Consider the following 7897-nt stretch of genomic DNA (forward strand, 5'->3'; position numbering starts at 1 on the left):
TCTCTCTCTCTCTCTCTCTCTCTTTTTCTTTCCTTCTTTCTTTTTTTGCAGAACCGAGGATTGAACTCAGGCCCTTGTGCTTGCCAGGGAAGCGCTTATTCCACTGAGCCCTTTGGATGTCAGATTTGTTTTTCTTTTCTTTTCTTTTGGATCTGTTGAGACAATCATGTGATTCCCCCCTTGCTTATGTTTATGTAATGTATAGCATTTATTGATTGCTAAACCATTTTTGAATGCCTGGGCTGTTATACTTGGTTAGAATATGTGATGTTTTTCAATTTGTTGTGTTCTGCTTCCCAGTATCTTATGGAGATTTTCTTGCCTATATATTTCTTCATTTTTTGTTGTGTCCTTATCTGTTTTTGAAATTAGGCTAATTCAAGTTTCTAGGAATGGCTTTAGAAACACTTCTTGTCTTTTATTTCATGAGTTCTAGGAATATTAACAATATATCCTGAAGCTATTGTAGAATTCAGCAGTCAGGTCACTGGATTCTTTTAGTAAATTTATTATTATTAATATTATTATTATTCACTCAGTTTCACTGCCTACTATTACGTTACTGATAGCTTTTAATGTCTGCTTGATTTCATTTTGGGTAATTCATCTATGTCTATGAAGCTATTCATTTCTTCAAGATTCTCCAGTTTGATAGAGTACAATTTTTCATGGTTGTTATTAATGATACAGATTTTGTTGGTAAGCATTGTGACTTTTTTCCCTTGCTAATTGCATTTGTGTGGGTGTTTTATTTCCTGCTTTAGGTAAGTTTGCTTAAGGGTTTGTCAGTTTTATTCTTTTAAAGAACCAGCTGCTGGATTCATTGGTTCTTTGGGTTTTTTGGGAGGTGGGTATTATGTTTTGATTTTGTTAATTGCTCTCTTGATTTTTATGATTAAACTCTTTGTACTAGATTTGAGCTTGGCCTGTTTTTATTTTGTAGTTTCTTGAGGTGCACTGGTGAGTTATTTATTTATATTGTCTAGGTATTTTGGTTTTGGGGGATTGAAATCAGGCTCTTGCACTTACCAGGCAAGTGCTTATTCTACTGAGCTATCTCCCTAGCCCCTTCCTTGTGTTTTTTTTAACTTGAGCATTCTCAGAAATAAATTTTCATCTTAGGACTGGATACATTGTGTCATATACACTCTGGTGTGTTGTACTAACATTATTGTTGATTCTAGAAATTGTTTTTATTTCTTGATTTCTTCTGTGACCTACTTAGTGTTCAGGAGTGTATTATTTAATGTCCAGGTGTTTTCAAAAATTCTGGGGTTTCTTTTGCAGTTGATTTCTACTTTTAGCGCACTATGATCTTATAGTATGCACAGGATAATTTTGATTCCTTTGTATTTATTGAAGCAGTATTTATAGACAAGTATTCAATGTATTTTGAGGAAAGTTTCATGTGATGAAACTTTCACTGAGAACAATGTGTATTCTATTGTAGAGTAGAACACTCTGTAGTTATCTATTAAGTTTATGTGGTCAAATGTGTAGTGCAGCTCTGGTATTTCTTTGTTAATTTTTTTTATTTAGCTAATCTAATTCTATGTGAAAGTGAGGTATTGAAGTCACCCACAACTTGAGTGTATTTATGTTTATTTTATCTTTTATTTCCAGCAGTATTTTATGAAGTTAGGTCACTGATATTTGGTACATATGTATTTACAATTGTGATCTTTTCCTATTGAATTTTCCCCATAACTAACATGTAATGCCCTTCTTTGTCTCTCCTAATAAGTTTTAGTTTGTTTATTCTGAGGCGAGGGAGATGGCTCAGTGGAATAAGTGCTTCCCTGGCAAGCACAAGGGTCTGAGTTCAATCCCTGGCTCCACCAACAAACAAAATAAAACAGAACAAAACAAACCTAGTTTGTTTATTCTGAGAATAAAACTACTACCACTAAACTGCTTTTGTAAATGATTTTTTTTCCTCTGTGAATTTCTTTTTGTATTAGATGAGTCTCTTGAATGCTACAGAGAATTAGGTTTTGCTTTGATCTAGTCTGACAAACTCTGTCTTTTAATTGGGGAGCTGAGGCCATTTACATTGAGTTATTTTTGAAAAGTATTGATTGATTCCCACCATATGTTCTTTTTCTGTTGCTGACCTGTATTTTTCCTTTTTGTAAACTATTCACCTTATTAGATATACTCTTTCTGATATTTTGACTCTGTTGGCTTCATTATCTCTGTCTAAATATTCTTGAGCACTTTTGGAGTGCTGGTTTGTTTTCTGTGAATCTCATAAGATGTTCTTTTTCTCATGAAAGACACTCATTTCTCCAATTTTAAAGATAGTTTTGCAGGACATATTAGTCTGGGTTGGAAGTTCTTTTCATTTAGGCTATAAAACACTTTAGTTGGAGTTATCCTGACCTTTAAGTTTTGTGTTGATAAGCCTACTGTAATCCTAGGTGAATTTTTGCTTTTATCAAATAGCTTTTAAGATTCTGTCTATTTGTTGAATATCTGGGACTTGGCCTATCATGTATGATGAGGAACCTGTGTTTTGCATTGTAGTTATTTGGCATTCTGTAATCCTTGCTTGCCTGTATGTTGAAACATTTCATGATATTTATTCTATGAAATGAAACATTTTCTGAACTTTAAACATTTGGGCTATTATTTCTGTGAAGAGACTTTTAAAATTTCTATGTGTGCAGTCTTCTATTCTCTCTTTAACTCCCAATTACCCTTAGGTTAGTCTTATTGTCATCAAGTAGCTGCTGGATGTACTTTTCTTATTCTGTTAATTTTTTTTTTTGTATTTATATCAGACTCATAGTGATCCTCTTATTTTCAGCCTCCCAAGTGCTGGGATTACAGGCATGTTCCACCATGCCCAGTTTCAATTTCTATGGCACAGCATGGTCACATTCTGTTATCTTTTTAAAGGTTTTTCTGAGTAAATCATGTAATTTCCAGTTTTCTCTTGATTCCTGAAACCCTGTCTTCACATTAGCCATTTCTCTGTTTATTAATTTAAAGAATTTCTTACCTCTGAGATTTCTGTTTGGCATCTTTTTTGTATAGTCTATTTTTTGGTAAATTCATCATTTATGTTTTGAACAGCTTTGGTCAACTCTTATAATTTGTTGATTGTTTGTCTCATAACCATATTGGTCCACTTCTATTATAGTTCCACTATCATGTGAGTTGTACCCTCTTTGAACTTACTGAGTTTCTTTGCTTCCACTTTAAGCATCTCATACAGTTCAGCTATCTGGTGTTTTCTTTCCTCTATAGTGGTACCCCTTGGGTCTATGGGTTGGCAAAGTTTGGGGGTATTTTGTTGCCTTGTTTTTTATGGTGTGTGTGTGTGTGTGTGTGTGTGTGTGTGTACATGTGTGCGTGTGCACTCTTGTACTGAGGATTGAGGCCAGATAGAATAAAGAGTTTATACTTTCTATAAAAATATATTTAGTTAGGTTCTGTTTTTTATGATGTATTTTTGGCTTTATTGTCAAGTGGTAGTTTATTATTTCAACCTATTTAATTAAACTGTATTGGATCTAGCCAATGTATTGCAAGAAGAGAAATTTTCCTGTATATAACAGTGTCAACAGATCCAATCATACCTTAATCATAAAACATTGAAACATTTTATCCTTTTGCCAGTATCTTTGAAAACTATGTTACATTGCTATTTGTGGATTGTGTGAGACATGGAGGGTGGACAGATGGAGATAGGAAGAGGAGAAGGAAGGGAGCATTTAACTAAAAAGAGTGACAGAGTTAAGAGAAATGCCAGTAGGTACAAAATAGGCAGGATGTTGGACTCCACTGGAATTATTTCATAGCTGTAATAAAGACTAGAGTTTCAGGGAATTTGAGAGAATACTTGTGTTTATAGGAGGTATGTACATGGGTGGATGAGTATTTGGAAGCTGAAGGAGTCTATTGGAATTTGTTAATTTATTTATAGGTAGGTGGTTTTGGACCCTCGAAGACAAATGTTGTTAAGAATTACAGTGACATGGCCTGGAATGGCATTATTTCATGTACAGCATTACTTCCTTATTATTCTCTAATACACTTATACAGCTGTGCCATTAGATAGATGGGAAGGAAGAGAAGAAAGGGAAAGAGGAGAGATAACAAGAAGACAGGAGTAGAAAAATTAAGGAAGGAAAAGAGTTTAAAAATATTCCAGGGAAGAAACACTAAAAAAGGGAGCAGGTCAAAGGGGTAAATCTTGAAAATTAAAATATATCCAGATGTGTTGGCACACACCTGTAATCTTAAACTTAACCTTAAAACTTGGGAGATTGAGACAGGTGGCCTGCAAGTTTGAGGCCGGCCTGGGCTACATAGTAAGTTCAATGCTAGCCTTAACTACATGGTGTGTCTCAAAAACAAAAAAGAAAAAGAGGGGCACTTGGTCTGGTTTCATCGCACACCCAATGAGACACAGAAGGCTGTGGAGCCCCAGCAGCAGTGCAGGCTGGTGCGCAAGGTGCCATGACTCACCCAGATGGCTGACACTGACAAAATATCTACAAACTGCTGTACATGGCTTCAAGGTAAATCCTGAGAGGATTTGACTGACCTTGTCAGATACAAAAGTTACATTTTTCGTTATATAGGTCTTGCTTTATCTTGGTCTTAACCATCCAGCAGAAAATTATAAACATGAGGCATAAAAAGTAAAGCCATATTAATATGTTGAGCTGTAAAAAGCTCAAGTCAACAACTTCTAACATTGCCAGTTCTGCAGATAACCCACTACCTTTATGGACTATTGGACTTTATTGGATTATTTTGCTGAACAATAGTCATTGGCTAGATTGGAAGAAATCTGAGAAGGCACCATCTTGTTGGTGGAAGTGTGTAAGATCAGAGTACATACAACTGAGACAACTAAAGAGATTTAGGTGAGTTAATGAAGTAAAGAGAATGTTTAGTTCTAAATGTCAATTTTTTTTGGAAAGAACAGAAAATTTAAATCAAGAATGGAAACAGTGAAGGATATAGTCCATGCACATCATGATTCTGTGAGCTCACTGAGCGGGACTAGATAGTGTTCTGTGACCAATGACTTGGATTTTCCAACACAAGCCATCCCATTGAAGACCCTGAACATAGTTGCTTTGGTTCCCAGAGTGCATTTTTGGTTTCCTCTCCAATAGAATTTTATGGAAGAAGATCAAACTGTCTTACATAACATTCCTTACATGGGGGATGAAGTTCTTGACCAGGCTGGCACCTTTGTTGAAGAATTAATAAAAAATTATGATGGCAAAGTCCATGGAGATCAACAGTGTAAGCTTATAAATGATGAAATTTTTGCGGTGTTACAGAATGCCCTTGGTCAATACAGTGATGGTGGTCACAGTGATGATGGAGATGGTTCCTCTGAAGGAGAAGAAAAGCAGAAGGATCTTTTTTTATATTTATTTTTTATTGAGAAATAAATATGAATGAGACAGTTTCACAGCTGACTAATAGGACAGTTTTGATAGTCAATACACTGTACATTGTTGTCTTCTTAGTGGTTATCCATAGTACAAGAAGCAGACAGGATATTCTGTCCAGACACTGTTAGTACACCTCTTTCTTCTCATTGAGTTAAGCAAAAGTAGCTGTAAATTTATCCTAACTATTTTGTATATATAAATACAAAATGATTTTTCCTTTGTATCTTTTTTAATTTTAATTTTAATGTTTTTGTCCTGTCAGAGGTGAATATTCTATTGGCATCTAAATACTATAGATGTTTGAATTCAACTAAACAATCTAACACTGTCTAGCAGTCTATAATCTTAGTGGGTTATCCTCAGAAGTTATTGACTTGAGCCTTTACAGCTCATCCTATTAATATAGATTTACTTTATATACCTCATTTTTATACTTTTCTGCTGGATGGTTAAGACCAAGATATAGCAAGACCTATAGATCAAGAAATGTAACTTTGTATCTGATTAGGTCAGCCAAGTACTCTCAGGATTTATCCTGTAGCCCTGTACCGCCTTTTGTACATCCTTTTGTCAGTGTCTGACATGAGGATGAGTCACAGCCATTGCTTGACCAATTGAGCAGAAGGATCTTGAGGATAGTCAAGATGATAAAGAAAGCTGCCCACCTCAGAAATTTTCTTTTGATAGGATTTTGTAAGCTAGTTCCTCCATGTTTTCAGGTAAGAGCACAGAAGAGTTAACAGAAAAATATGAAGAACTCACTGAGCAGCAGCTCCCAGGGGCACTTCCTCTTGAATGTACCCCTGACACAGATGGCCCAAATGTGAAGTCTGTGCAGAGAGAGCAGAGCTTACTTTCATTTCATACAGTTTTCTGCTGCTTCCTTCATCCTGATCATGTAGTACCCAATACATACAATGAAAAAACACAGAAACAGTTCTGAATTACTGTTACCAGCTCCTAGAGGGAGCCAAGGAGTTTGCCACTGCCCTATTGCAGAGTGGATGAAGGTCCCTCCCAAGCGCCCTGGAGGCCACAAGCAGAGCTGACTATCCAATAAAGTAGTAGTAGGCCCAGCACCTCACCATCAATGTACTGGAGTCCAAGGACACCGACAGTGACTGAAACTGGGGGAGAGAACAACGATAAAGAAGAGGAGGAGGAGGACAAACCTCGAGCTCCCCTGAAGTAAATTCTCAGTGTCAAACCCCAACAAAGAAGAAGTCAAATACTGAGCCTCCTGGGAATGTGGAGTGGCTGGTGCTGAAGCCTCTGGATTTCAAGTCCTCATCACCACTTGCTACCATAATTTCTCTGCTATTGCCAGGTTGGCTAAGACTGAAACATGTGAACAGGTTTACATGTTTAGAGTCAAGGCGTCCAGGAGCACTTGCCCCTGCTGAGGATGTGGACACTCCTCCACGAAGAAAAAAAGAGGAAACACAGGTTGTGGGCTGCACACAGCAGAAAGATACAACTGAAAAAGAATGACTCCTTGATCATGTTTACGGCTATCAACCCTGTGACCATCCACAGCGGCCTTGGGACAGTTCATGCCCTTGTGTGATAGCACAAAATTCTTGTGAAAAGCTTTGTCAATGTAGTTCAGAGTGTCAGAACTGCTTTCTCGGATGTTCCTGCAAAGCACAGCGCAGCACCAAGCAGCACCTATGCTACCTAGCAGTGTGTGAGTGGGACCCAGGCCACTGCCTGACATGTGGAGCTACGGACCACTGAGACAGCATAAACATGTGCTGTAAGGACCATGGCATCCAGCAGGGCTCCAGAAAACATCTGTTGCCGGCACTAGTAGCAGGCTGAGGGATTTTCATTAAAGAACCTGTACAGAAAAATAAGTTCATCTCAGAATACTGTGGAGAGATTATTTCTTAAGATGAAGCAGACAGAGAGGCAAAGTATGTGGAAAGAGCATGTGCAGCTTTCTGTCCAGCTTGAACAATGCTTCTGGGATGGATGCAACCTGCAAGGGTAACAAATTGGTTTTGTGAATTGCTCAGCAAATCTGAACTGCCATGCGAAAGTCACGATGGCAAACAGCGACCATAGGATAGGCACCTTTGCAAAGAGTGCACATGAAAGTGTGACACTCACTGATGCAAGTAAATGTATAGCCAGACGCAAAGCATTGTAACAGTAGCAATATTATGTAGGTCATTTAATTCTATTTTTATTTTTATGTTTTTGCGGAACCAGGGATTGAACTCAGGCCCTTGCGCTTCCCAGGGAAGCGCTTACTCCACTGAGCCATCTCCCCAGTCCCTAATTATATTTTTAAAATTAAGTAAATTTTATTGAAGCTTGAATTGTGGTACAGAAACACATTTCAGGTGATCGAATCTAACACCAACCAAGGGAGAAATTGTGGCACTAAAATTTTCCCTCTTGTGCCCCACTAGGATAGATTACTATTTACTCTACAGCTTTTATTTTTCTAGGCTTTGTTCCACACAAAT

General features: G+C 37.3%; 1 pseudogene; it reads left to right on the forward strand.

Annotated features, from left to right (window-relative positions):
• LOC101559757 overlaps positions 1 to 7575 on the forward strand; it is a 25347-nt pseudogene extending 17772 nt beyond the window's left edge.
• The last annotated feature ends 322 nt before the right edge of the window (positions 7576 to 7897 follow it).

This window comes from Octodon degus, unplaced genomic scaffold (genome assembly GCF_000260255.1).
Source record: "Octodon degus isolate 3935 unplaced genomic scaffold, OctDeg1.0 scaffold00147, whole genome shotgun sequence".
Lineage (NCBI taxonomy): Eukaryota > Metazoa > Chordata > Mammalia > Rodentia > Octodontidae > Octodon > Octodon degus.